This window comes from Leucopleurus acutus (assembly GCF_964270905.1).
Source record: "Leucopleurus acutus genome assembly, chromosome: 11".
Classification (NCBI taxonomy): domain Eukaryota; kingdom Metazoa; phylum Chordata; class Mammalia; order Artiodactyla; family Delphinidae; genus Leucopleurus; species Leucopleurus acutus.
In genome coordinates, this window is record NC_139152.1 from 13,180,560 (window position 1) to 13,194,882 (window position 14,323).

At 39.1% G+C, this 14,323-nt stretch overlaps 1 protein-coding gene across 4 annotated transcripts in view; it reads left to right on the top strand.

Moving 5' to 3' along the window:
- Positions 1 to 14,323, top strand: part of DERA (deoxyribose-phosphate aldolase) — a 233,788-nt gene that overhangs the window by 69,482 nt on the left and 149,983 nt on the right. The window lies entirely within an intron of this gene.

Below are 14,323 nucleotides of genomic sequence, written 5' to 3' on the forward strand. Positions count from 1 at the left end.
CTCCCCTTCATTTTCAAGATACAATATAAATTCCTTCAGCCCGACTTTAAAAAAGGACCTTCCCAGGGAATTCCCTGGTGGTCCAGTGGTTAGGACTCCACACTTCCACTGCAAGGGGCTCAGGTTCGATCCCTGATCGGGGAACTAAGATCCTGCAAGCCGTGTGGCACGGCCAAAAAAATAAAAATAAAAAGGGTCTTTCTCCAGACCCTGCCTGTGCCTCTGCCATCGCCTCATATTCCCTGCATACCATATGCTCCAGCTCTCTGGAATTACCCGCTGTGCTCTGCACATGGCACCGTCCAATCCTTTGGAGTCTTTGTACCTGCGGTGTCCCTGCCTGGAATGCCTTTTGCCCAGATAACTCTTGAACATCTTTAGATTCAGCATAGTTGTCACTCTTCTCGAGGATATTTCCCCAATACGGCTTCCTCCCCCACCACTTGGTTTATTATCCCCTCTGCATGCCCTCATAGTGATCTGTTAAAACCTCTATCAGATACTATCCTGTGACTCAGTATTGGATTTTTAGGTGCCCTACTAGTGGCTCCATGTTTGGAAGATACGTGACTTCTCAGGTCTTAAATCTGGGCCGTTGTTGTGGTCACCCTCTAGATTTTTCTACTCGTGCACTTTTTGAAGACTCAGACGAAGCATCGTTCCCTGGAACTCTATCAGCCAACTAGGCATTAATGAAGCTGTTACTCTGGTCACTGCAGCTGTATCCAAAAGATCTCTGCTCTGCTTGTTTTATTTAGAGCGAAATCTCTGAAAACCCAAGGATAGGGAAGAGTGGATCACTTTAAAGAGTGGGTCATCAGTTATGTTGGCATTTCAGAGGCCCCCAGTAATAGAAGATGCTGCAACTCTCAGGAACCTGGGCAAAGCCCATTGGAGTCTTAGGTAGACAAGGAGCCTCCCTTTTCACGCTCCTCACCAGGACAAGGGAGTTAGCCCAGAATGCCGGGATCCAGGTCACAGTGAAAGTATATTCATTCTGGGCCGGCAGCCAACCCTGTCCTACTCCCTGCACCTACTGCATAGGATAGGAACATGGTGTTAGGTCCTCGTGCTTGGACACTTCTGTTCCATCCTCCATCCCACCCATCACAGCCACAAACAGAAATGTGACTAGAAACACGCTCTCCCCTGTTCCTGTTGGCTTGTATCCACGTCCATGTCATTGTTTATCTCCTTCATTTCTTCATCTAATCAGTGTCTATTACTGTGAGTAATATAACTTTGTCTGTGAGGTGTTTTACTAGATACGTTATAATAATATTTCTTCACCTTCACACCAGCCCTGTAGTTGATGAAGAAACTTAAAATGGAGAGACTTGCCTAAGGTTCAAAGCTAATTGATCACATAAGTCATTATTTGAACCCAGGTCTTCTGGCTTCAGGTGTGTTGCTTTTTCAGTTGTAACCCAGCTGTCTCCCAAGGCACTGTGCTAGGTCTTATCATGAATTAAAGGCACATCTTTGTGAAGTATCATGCGCTTCCTGGCCCACAGTTTATGCTTCCTATTTTGTTAAGAAGGTATATAACATAAACGAAGTATGTTTTGAAAGATTTTTTAAATTAAAAAAATTTATGGACTAAACTCATGTTTCATCCTATTTCTGTAGTATTTTTTAAAACTGTTTTTGTTTTCTTCAAAATCAACTTCACTGAGGTAAATTTACGTTCAATAAAGTTCAAGTGTTAAGTGTATGATACGATGAGTTTTGACAATTTGTATATTCCGTCATACCAGAATATCCTTTGTTCCCTTTTGCAGTCAGTTCCACTCTTTCTACCTTCTGCTCCAGGTGCAATAACTGACCTGATTTTATCACTATAGATTAGCTTGCCAGTTTTAGAACATTATACTTATATAGTATGTACTCTTTTGTGCTTGTTCCCCCTCCCCCACCCCCGAGGTAATAGCTGTGAGATCTGTCACGTTGTTCTATGTATGAGGAGTTTGCTTAGTGGCTTTTCATTGTACACATATATGAGTTGCTAAATTTGTTGGTCTGAAGTGTTTGTAATATTCTCTTGTTAGTCTGATATCTGTAGGGTCTATGGTTATGTCTCCTTTTTTATTCCCGATATTGGTCATTTTTGTTTTCTGTTGTTATTGTTCTTTGTTTCATTTTGGTAGAAAATAGTCTTGCTAGGGGTCTGCCAGTTTTATTAGTCTTTTCAAAGAGTTCAAGTTGGTTGATCACACTTTTTAGATCTGATTTGCTTGGTTTCACTTTGGTGTCCTTTTTCTATTAATTGCTGAGAGGGCTGTTAAAATCTCCAGATATGATTGTGGATCTGCATACTTATCCTTTTAGTTTTGTCAGCTTTTTCTAGCTTTATTATGGAGCTCTGGAGCTCTGTTGTTAAGTATAGACACTTTTAGGATTGGTATGTTTACCTGTTGAATTAGCATATTCATCATTATGACATGTCCCTTGTTATCTCTGGTACTAGACCTTTGTCTGAATGTTCACTTTGTCTAATTTTTTTTTTTTTTGCGGTACGCGGGCCTCTCACTGCTGTGGCCTCTCCTGTTGCGGAGCACAGGCTCCAGACGCACACACTCAGCGGCCATAGCTCACGGGCCCAGCCGCTCTGCGGCATGTGGGATCTTCCTGGACCGGGGCACGAACCCGTGTCCCCTGCATTGGCAGGCAGACTCTCAACCACTGCGCCACCAGGGAAGCCCCCACTTTGTCTAATATTAATCTAGCCACGCCGGCTTTCTTGTGCTTACCATTTGCATGGTATATCTTTTTCCCATCCTTTTATTTTCAACCCATCTGTGGTTATATATTTAAAGTTATCCCTTAGAGGCAGATTTTTAAAAAACTCATTGTGCTATTCTCTGCTTTTTAATTGAAATGTTTTGTCCATATACACTTCACATAATTATTGATATGATAGGATTTAACTGTATCATCTTGCCATTTGCTTCCTCCTTGTTCTGATCTATTTTTGTTCCTCTTTTCCTGCTACCTTTTGGGTTCATCAGATACAGCACTTCATTTTTATTTTTTTATTGGCTTTTTATCTACAACCTCTTTGTATTTTTCTAGTAGTTGCTCTAGCAAATTACAGTGTGCATTCTTAACTTACAACAGTCTACTTAGAATTAACATTACACATGTACCATAGAGATAGTGCAAGTTTGGGTCCAGACCACTGCAATGAAGCGAATATTGCAATAAAGCAAATCACATGAATTTTTTGGTTTCCCAGTTCATATAAAAGTTATGTTTACACTGTACTATAATCTATTAAGTGTACTATAGCATTATGTCTAAAAAAATGTATACATACCTTAGTTAAAAAATACTTTATTGCAAAAAATGCTAACCATCATTTGTGCCTTCGAAGAGTTGTAATGTTTTTTTGCAGTAGTAACATCAAAGATTTCTGATCACAGATCACTGTAACAAATATAATAGTAATGAAAATTTTTGAAATATTTCAAGAATTACCAAAATGTGGCACAGAGACACAGAGTGAGCAACTGCTGTTGGAAAAATGGTGCCAACAGACTTGCTTGTTGCAGGGTTGCCACACACCTTCAATTTGTAGAAAATGCAATATCTGTAAAGTGTAATAATGCAAAGCGCAGTAAAGCAAAGCACAATAAAATAAGGTATGCCTGTATTCCACTTTACACTTCAAATGGCGCAAATGTAAAAACCTTACAGCAGTTCCATTTGCACCCTCATTAGTCCTTTGAATTATTTTAATGTACTTCTTCTTCCAACTATTTATAAACTATTCCTCAAAATGATGTGATTTTTGTTTTGACAGTCATTTGTCTTTTAAGGAAATTAAAAGGAAAAAAACTAAGTAAAACTAGTCTTTTACATGTCATTTCCATCTTTTATCCTTCCTGTAGTCTGCTGGTGATTAATTCTCTCAGATTTTGTTCATTGGAAAATGTCTTTATTTCACTCCCATTTTTCAAGGATGGTTTGCTGAATATAGAGTTTCAGGTTATAGTTTTATTTTTATTTCAGCGCTTAACCATATCATTCCATTTCTTGGAATTCTGTTTCTTCTTGTTTTCTTATAAGTAATGTTTTATCAAATACCCAGTCAGTATTTTCTCTTTATCTTTGTTTTTCACTAATTTGACTGTGAGGTGCCTAAGTGTGGGTTTCTTTGTATTCATCCTGCTTGTAGTTTGCTGAGCTTCTTGGATTTGTAGGTTGTTGTTTTAGGACTTCTCTGCCCCACTCTCTTTCCTTCTAGGACCCAAGCACCTGAGTGTTAGATATTGTCTCACAGCTTACTGGCGCCTATTCATTTTAATTTTAATCTTTCTCCCCCGCCTCTGTTTTTCTGCGTGGCTAATATACGTGGATCTTTCTTCAAGTTCATTGACCCTTACTTTCCACCTAAAATTTACTTTTATGCCCATCCATTGAAATTTATGCTCCTGAACATTTTTAGTTTTAGAATCCATTTATTCTTTTTTAGAATTCTAATTTTTCTGCTATTTCCCATTTTTTCACTCATTGAGATCATTCTTTCTTTAAAATCCTTGAACATATTTGTAACAGCTGATTAAAGTCCTTGTCTGCTTATTTGTATATCTTAATTATCTGAAGGTCTGTATCTTGAGCTGCCAATTTCCCAATGCCTAAAAATAGTTGCCTTATGTATTTTGCTCAGTTATATAGTTATTTATAGCAGGAGGGCAAGTCTGGTAACATTTCTTCTCTCATGTCTGGAATTCTTCATGGCTTTTGTTTTCCCATTAATTTAGCATCATAAATCTCAAAAGGAAAGGGGTTTGTCATTTACGTTCATAATAATTTTTATCTTACAATTTTGATAGCCATTTCGATTATTCTCTCAAACACAGTTCTCTAAAGAGAGAAAGGTGGAAATACATAACTGCGTTAGTCTAGTATCATACATCATTGTAAGTAAAATCTTAGCCAGGGTGTGTTTATATTTTTGCTCAAATAAGTGATTCGTAGCCTACTTTTGGTTTATTCTTGTTTAGGAATCTCTCAGAATGTTTTAGGGGAAGGAGCCATGTTCATAGGAGTTAGAAGACCTGGACTCTTGCTCTATCTTGCAGAATTTGTGACCTTGAACAAATAAGTTAATCTGATTATAACTTCAGATGAAGTAATGTATATGACCTGTGGTGTAACTGTAGGAGGTAAAAGCTATTGAGCTGGATTACATTCTGTACTGATCCCAAAGCTTACTGTATTCGTAGGATTGTTCATTGAGTCTTACATAGGAACTTGTTTTGCTGGCTTTTGACTCTGTCTTAGAAAAGAAAGGTGCAAAAAATATCTGATTCGTTGAGAATCGCAATTAGATGTGGCCCAGTTTCTTTTTCTTATGGCACAGTTCTTAGCTATGGTTGTCATTGCTCCTGATTCTTTTACAATGGAAGCTGTAGCAGCCACCTCAGCTCTTCAGACATGTATAAGGTCACTTATTCAGCAGCCACAATGATCCAGAACCAAGCCAGGAACCAGAAAAAAATAAGTCAATAAAACATTTTGCATAGATGAAATATATGTGATATAATGTATACTACAACAGTAATAATAGGTAACATTTCTTGAGCATTTACCGTGTGACAGGTACTATTTTAAGGGCTTCATATATATTTACATTTAACCTTCACAACAACTCTATGAGGTAGGTGCTCTTCTATGGTAAAATAAGAACATCAGTTAAAAGGATATCTTTGCTGCTCTTCTGTACGGTCATTTTTGCTATTTGTAAACATCCCAGGTATTTCTGTCTTTGTTATATCATTTTCTGTATCTGTTATAGCCTTCTCCCCTCCTGTTAGCTGTTTTTAAAGATTTAAGTGAACTTTTCCTACTCTGTCAAATCTCTCTATTATCCTTTAAAGGCAGAATTAATTGTTCATACTGTCCTTCTCTTAGGTATATAATATCAGGAGAGTTAATGCTGGTATATAAATACCAGTAGCATTTGTCATCTAGTATCACCATCAGTTATTTTACCTCTTAGTTTTTTTAATAAAACTATGAACCTCCTTGAGGCCAAGAATTATCTTACTTATCTGTATTCCCCTTTGATTGCTACCCTGCCTGACATCTAGGAGAGCCTAAGGAAATATTTTGGAATACACCAATGAGTCAGTGAGAAAGACAGACAGAGGTAAGGAAGAGTGAAAATAGGCAAAGTGAAATTAGATTAGATTAGGTCTAGATTCATCTTCCCAGATGTGCCACCACCTTGTAGAGTTTGGACATGTTATTTTGAGAGTTTTTATCTTAATTGAAAAAAAGATAGAAAATGTATACCTTTGACAAGGAGATTATATATACAAAGTATGGCTTAGGCAATCCAAGCAGTGGTATGATGTATAAAAGTTTTGTAGGATTCTCAGAAAGTTCTAGAAGCAAGGAAAAGACCAAGGAGAACTTTTTGCCTTGGCTTTTTGGTCATTGAAAATGGATCTTACTTTTACATTAGTGGAAATGTGGTGAGAGAAATATAAATAAAGGAGAAGGTGAGGTGGGAATAAACGGTTTGAAGGGAAAGTAATCAGGGAAGAGAAACGAGAGCCATATTTTTTTCATCAAACAAGCCAAGAACAAGGTGATAGGAAGTAAGATAGAAAGGGAAACATGCTTATATAAAAGAGAAGTCAAAAAGCTGACCTGCTAAGGGATTTCAGCCCAGCAAATGCACACATTAAGAATAATGCCGGAATGTAGAAAAGTGGCTTTATCTTTCAGTAGCCTGGACTGTTTGCACACATGCAACAGCTAACAAGCTCTGCTCTGAAGTTATGCTAGACCTTATCTTTGGACATAATGCAGGCATGATAAATAAGGTTGGAGTAGAAAAGCACTAAAGATGCAATCATAATGTCATCAGGTTTGAATTGCTGATGAAGATCTGTGGGAAGAGTACTAACATAAAAATATGGGCTTGAGAAAAGCAGACCTTGAAGGGAATGCAAAATGAGTTTTGAACTTGGCTGGGATTTTGTAACATATAGGAAATGAAAAATGAAAAAAGTAGGAACCAGGGGAGGGAATACTCGAAATTCAACCCAATAAGATCAAAGTAATACAGAAACAGTGAGATGAAGCAAAGAAATAGACAAAAATAGGAGGGAAGCCATTAAGTAAATAAAATAAAGGGGGAAAATAGTGGGAAACTTGCTATGACTAAAGGAAACCAAACTCCTAAAAAATGCAGTGATTAATAGCAAATTAACATCTAAGATTTTTTTAAAAACATTTAAAAAATTTAAAAATATGAACCAAATAGTAGAATAAAAGACTGTGTAGATTTATTTTTCTAAAGATTGTCAGAAGTCACACTGAGTCCTTCATCTTAGGCTGCAAATCTTTGTATTCTCGAGGAGTATTGATCCAGATGGCACATACAGACCCCTGGGGGTGTTCCAGCCTGTTTTTTTTTGTTTGTTTGTTTTTGTTTTTTAAGTAAGATCTTGCCTTTCATAGGAAAGCATTTAATTTATGAAAAAGTATGCTTCAGTTGAAAGTTTATCACAGGGGAAAGCATAAGAATATAGATGTGCATTAGGTTAAGAGGTAAAGAATTTAAAGTGTAAATTTATTTACAGTTCCTTAAACTAGCCCTGAAAATTAAACCACTTACAGGGTAAAAACTAATTAACTTGCCATCTCATTCAAGGAGTCAATTTAAATTCAAGGCCCCAAGCAAAAATATCAGAAAGTTTACCTTCACTCACCCACGCCCTCCCCATCCTTTCTTGAGTGCAAAGTAAAAAACTGCAGAAGAGAGGAGTTATCATGTTTTCTGGCCTCCCAGCAGTACAGGAACTACTGATGGTGCATTTTGGTCTATGCATGTCATTTTTATAAAAGGTTAAGTCTATACATTTAAGCATAAAGCATTTTCTGTGGCTCTTCACGGCTGGGCTTCTGGAGGGAAAAAAAAAAAGGGAAAGCTTGAAAGCTTAGTTTTTTGTGTGTTGTATACTAGCCTGTGTAAAATTTTACTGTGTGAAATTTTTTTAAAATGTAACCCACCTTATTCCAAAAGCACATGACTGCCTTCTACAGACCTGGCTTTGCCTAGAGAAGTTCCCGGCACAAAGGCTCGCACGTAACAAGTGCCTAGAAAATGCTCATTGATGGGTTAGGTTATCAGGTACAAGGACATCAATAGATACCTTTGTAAACAACATGCATAAAATTCATTTTTTTAAAGAAATTTGTATTTTCTCAGCAAAAGAATAAGGGATTTTTCTTAATGAAATTCTGGTATACGACATAGAGGTGAGACCTACAGGTAGTTGCTCATGTCTCTGAGATTCTGTTATTCATTTGTCTTTAATTCCTAACACGTTAACTTTTGTTACTTACTCTTTAATGTCTGTGCCAGGTAGTTACTGATCTTTTAGCAAACCCTTAAATGCTGGGAAATTGGAATCCTCGAATGGGTCCCTCAGTACTTTGTACCAGGTAGATACTTGATAAACATATTTGTTGAATGATTTCATGAATAAAGGTTAGTAAATCATGTGAAGTTAGTAGTTTACTGAATTCTTTTTGCAGTTGTTTTAAGAGGGAAGTAGGGGAGGTACCTTATCAGTGTTGAGTGGCTGGAGACCTGAAGCTCAGAAGTTAAGTGACGAGACCAAGGCCATGCATTTAGGACGTGGCAGGATTCTGGAGGACTCTGGACTCCAAATTCCATGCTTTAGTTATCGTGCAGTTCTGCTCTCCACCCTGCAATTGATCTGAATCATGTAAGATATGTTTAAGCTGTGTTTAACCTTTGGAGGCACAGATGTCTTTCTGGAGTCACTGAATGAGATTTATATATTGAGCTGTACTTTTCTATTGAGGACAAGAAAAATAAGACAATAGACCGTTTGGAGAAGAACTCTAGGGGGTGGTGGACATGAAGTACAGATGAAAGAGCAAGTTGAAAGCAAGCCTAGAGCCCCGCCTGTGATGGGCCCACAGCAAATCCTCGTTGAAATGAAAAGGAAAGTTGCAAGAGGACCCTGACCTCAGGCAGCTTCCACTGTAATTTTGTGTCCACCTGCGCTGCTGATGGTTCCATGATGATACACTTGGCACGTGAGCAGGGTCATGCTTATCAACTGCTACTTGAGTTCTGTACTCAGGTTTTTGTTTGTTTTCAGATTCCCCTCCCTGGGGTGCCCAGGGAACAGCCAGGGAGTGACAGTGGAAGTGGACCTTTTTCTTGTCCACCTGAGGAAGGAGAAGGAGAGAGGACAAGGCTGAGGACAGTGTAAGAATGAAGGAGCAGAGGGATGAGGTGAAAGGGTGCAGAGGACGGGAATGGTATTGGAGCGTGTGGTATTGTAGCGTGGGATGAGGGAAGTTGAAACCTTCCCATGTAGAGTGATGCAAAAGATAGGGGCGCCTTATTTAGGAAAAGCACGATCATTGGGGCTGTGTTCAAATACTTGTACACACATATATACACAAAAAATGATGAAAAAGCATGATTGTTATCTATTACTCCAAGGTAGGAGGGCTGGGACCATCTTTTAGAAGTTATAGGAAGATGGATTTTGGCCTGGTATAAAGCAGAGTTTTGTTAAAGTTCAAGTATTCTGGAACTTGGATGGGCCACGTCAGGAGGTAGGAGGTGTTCAAAGCACAGGCTGGGCGACAGCCCGATGGAGCCAGTGTTAGATACTCAGCAACCATTGGGGCGCTTTCTGCTTTGGAGTCCAGTGTGATCCTAGAAGAAGAAACGTTTTATGTGAATCTTTGGACCTAAACATTAAATGTGATCCTTTGGAGTCGAGTCTGATCCTAGAGGAGAAAAATATTTAAACGCACGCACACACACAGGTTGTGCGTGTGTGTGAAATTTCTGGGTAGATTTCAAGCCAGGAAAGACAGGGCCCCCAAATATGGAATTAATGGGAAAAGAGGGAGGGTGTTGGTTTTCTAGGATTGCCGTAACAAAGTACCTCAAACTCGGTGGCTTAAAACAACAGACATTTATTCTCATGGTTCTGGAGGGTAGACGTCCAAAACCAAGGTGTCCACAGGGCCGTGCTGCCTCTGAAATCTGTAGCGGAGAATCCTTTCTTGCTAGAAAGCTTCTGGTGTTGGCTGGCAATACTTGGCATTCCTTGGCTTATAGAGGCATCACTCCAATCCCTGCTCCCATCATCACATGGTCATCTTCTCCCTCTGTATTTCTCTTCTTATAAGGACATCCGCCACGTAATGGCCCACCTTACTCAGTAAGACCTTACCTTTACTTAAGTAATTGCGTTTGCAATGATGCTATTTTCAAATAGGTCACTTTCTGAGGTACTGGGGTTTGGAACTTCAGCATATATTTTTAGGGGGCACAGTTCAACCCATAACAAGAGAAGTGGGGTTCTTGCACTGTGGTTCTATTATTTCCTGTAAAGACCTGAAGAAGTTCGAGAAAAATACTTTGAGTCAAACCAGCAAACTTAAATTCAGGTACAAAAGATTGATTTTTCCCTCTAAGCAATGTTGGTTGGCTTTGTGGATAGGGGAAATCTAGTAGATATTAAATATTTTTATCTGCAAAAAGCATTTGGTAAGGTTCTCAATGGGAGATTAATGGCTAAAATAAAGAATGAGGCATTAGGAGATAAATTTGCTTATGAGCAAGAGACAGAGACTAACAGTAGAAGGAAACACTTTGTAGATTGGAAAGGAGTGACATACAGCACAAGCCAGGAATCAGTTTTGGGACCTATGGGTTTTTCACTTTATTTTTATTGGACTTCGTAATAAAAATACAGATCTTCAAACAGTCCAAGACACAGAGTGAGTAATACTACAAGCATCAGTAATCCAAAGTTATTATGTATCATCAACTAAATGACTGATAATAAATACTGACACAAGACTACACAATGTGCTGTAATATTATAAAATGGAGCAAGCAATTCTCCTGTATTCTCTTTTCTTCTGCATTTCTTTGTTTTTCAAAAAATATTTGCAAGTTTCTAGGTTTACTTTATAAGCCAAATCAATGAAAAAAAATATTTTAAACTTGGAAAGATGTGTTAACTAAGAGAAAAATTGGTTGAAGCAAGACAAAGGTTATAATGCCATCCCTAGAATAAAGAAATTAGGGACCCTGTATGTTAAATTGCTCAGTGAGCTATTGAACAAAAAGATTTCAGGAGCGAGGGGGCGTTATTGAAATCATCAGCTTATTTTGCAGTCATAGCTTTAATGGAAGCATGTGCAAAAAAGTCATTGTTAGAATGATAAAACTACATATCTGAGGGAGTGAAATATTATAGTATGGAAACTTTTTTCTTTTCTTTTCCTTTTTAAAAATTTGAACATAATGGCTCTAAAAAAAAAAATCTATAAAATTGAGTGATTGTATATGTAACTTTTGTCCTCCCAGGAACTAGTTGAGTATGTGGGCAACATACTTTTCAAATTGGAATTTTGCCTGCAACTCCTTCTGTCTCAGTCACTAAAAGGTCTTTGCAGATTCCTGACTGTTTTTTCTTGACTTGTACATTGTCAGACAAGCCAAGAGAAATAGAGCAACTAAACATTAAAAAATTAACTCATAAAAGTTCTAAATGCTTTGAAAACTGGGAAGGCTCATAAAGAACCTTGTTCATCTCAAAGCTTTCATTTTATAGGTCAGAAAACCGAGATCCAGGAAAGTCAGATTCAGAAGGAATTTACCCCAGAACAGATAAGTCAAAACACGGTCTAGAACGAGGTTCTCAGCCCGGACTGCAAATCAGAATATCCTGAAGCGCTCCTTCCATAAACTGGTGAAAAGATCCTACCGCCCAGAGGTTCTGATTTTAATGGTCTTGAATGGATTCAGTACTTTTTAAAATCTTCTCCTGGTGTGTCTACTGTGTAGGCAGGAATGAGAGCCTCTGATCTGGAATCTAGGTTTCCTGGTGTTAAGACAAGAAGTTTTTCCACTCACCCTGATAGTTTAGAAATTATTCAGAGAGAGAATTTCAAATTCAAGGGGAAAAACCTTTAACAAAGATACTCCACAATGAACAGGCTGATTGTCCCTGTAGTTACAGATGGCTTGTTGGGAACTCTGAACCTATATTCCCACAGAAACAAGATCATAAGTGGTTATCTGGTCTCTCTGCCAGGCCTGAGTTTAGCAGACAGAATAACTGAAGTTTAGCTCTGCAGCAGTAGTTCTGTACGTCCTAACTGACACGTGACAATGTTTTTTTTTTGGAAGGACGTGAATTTGTATTTCTAATTAGGTCTCTAGGAATATTTTTCATCCTTCTGCCGCCTTGATAGTATTGAGGTCTCTCCTCCTTCCATCTGCAAGTTATTAGGTTTAGGGTTTGAATGGGGACTCCCCACAGTTCCAAGCTGTGCTGGGGGGTTGGGAGGAAATGAGGGAGTGAGGGGTGGTAACAGCTGTGGTGAAGACGGAGGGGCTGGGGGAAAGGCTAGTTGGGAAGAGAAGGGCTAGGTTTTCTGTCATCCTAATACCTAGGGTGTTTGTTTCCCTCGAATGGGCTCATCCAGCAAGTATTTCATGAACATCTAATGTTTATCAGTGCTATTCTGGGCATTGGAGAAGGATGAGACGAGAGACAAGGGAGAGAAACATAAGTAAGATGTAGCTCCTTCCCTTTAAACACTAAAAATCTTTTAGTCTGGTGAGGAGGTGAAAATGGGGTTTATGGTTTGCCCTGTCGGGAACCCAGAGGCCAAAGGGACACTTGCGCTGGGGCTGCAGGAACCTGGCGAACCCTCTGGAGGACTCATGGATGGGTTTGCAAAGCAAGTGGCCTTTGTGGAGGAGTCATTAGGTGCAGAGGTAGAGGAAGGGCGTTTCAGGCAGAGAAGCACGTGCCCTTTTATACCCGTGAAGAGCATGTCATGGTGAGAACGCTGGTATGATTGGGGTGGAGAAGTGGTGGGAGAAGCGGAGGAGGAAGCAGGTAAGCTGTCTGGGGCTTATGGCCATGCTATGGAGTTTGTGTTCCCATCTGTGGGTGTGGAGAGTTTTTAGCCTTTGAAAGTTTATAGCCGGGAAATGAGCAATCGCTTAATTCATTCATCCATTTATTCCTCCACCATGTGCCAGGCACAAGGGATAGAGATCAATAAGACATCCTTACTCCAGGCTCCTCTTCCTCCCTTACTGCTCTCTGCAGTACTGGAGCAGTGATCAGATTTCCACTTTAGGGGCAGTGGATTTGGGCTGGAGGCAGGGAAGCTGTTAGAAAGCTGTTGTAGCAGTCTGGCCGACCAGGACGAGGAGCTGAACCGGGGCAGTACGGCGGGGACGGAGAGGAGTGGACGGCCGTGGCGGGTATTGAGGGGGCAGAATGAATAGTGCTTGGTGAATGGTTGTCTGCTGGGCAGGGAAGGGAGAGGACAGAACAACTCGTCATGGTGCACTTTATCAGGTTAGGGAATTCAAGAGAAACAAGGCTTTTTCCAGCCCAGGAAGCGGAGCCTCTGCTCCCCATTACAAGACCTCCACCTGTTCATTCTGTTGTCGGCTTGTTGCAGAACCCACCGTAGTCTCACCACTTTTTCCCTACCCTTCTGTTCTTGTAACAAGGAAAGGAATTTTTAAGGAAATCTGAGCAAGACTATGAAGATAAAAGAGAGGCTCTTTTTCGGTTTAAAAACATTAGCAAGACAAAGCACATAAAGCAAAATGGAGAATGAATACAGTTATTTTGGTGATTTGGGAGGAAAAGGAAATTCATGTTTTTACTTCAGTTATCAGGATGATGCTTCGCTTTCCTAGTGACCCAAGATTGAGTGTTATAATGTGCTTTTTGTAAAAAAATTTATCATTAACTAGGGCATCGAAAGTTAAGTCTCCTATGTTACAAAGCTGCTAAATTCGGCAGGGACAATGGGGGAGGCACTGAACAGTCAATGAAATGGGAAAGAATTTAGATCATCCATGTCACATGCAGCCAGCAAAAGGCTGTTTGTAGAATGTTAGCTGCTATCACACTGGTTTTATGTTAACATTCTAGTGAATAATTAAAATTTTCCCGTTTATTTTTTAATAAAAAGGAAAAGCACATAAATTACCTCAGAGTTTATAATATTATGTGTAGTCACATTCACAGATGTAGAGGTTTCTGAGTAGGATTGCAGACTAGATAACTTAGACAGTTAAAAAGCAGATTTTCTTCTGCCATTCCAGGTGTTCTCATCTCACCGTGTTCATTATTATAATGCCTTTCAAAAATATAAAATGAAACTCCTTAAAACTACTACTTTGAGACATTTTCATTAGAGGTGGTATTTTCTAAATTGAGTGGTTATTAAATATATTTTTTCTGCTGAAATTATTTTTGAA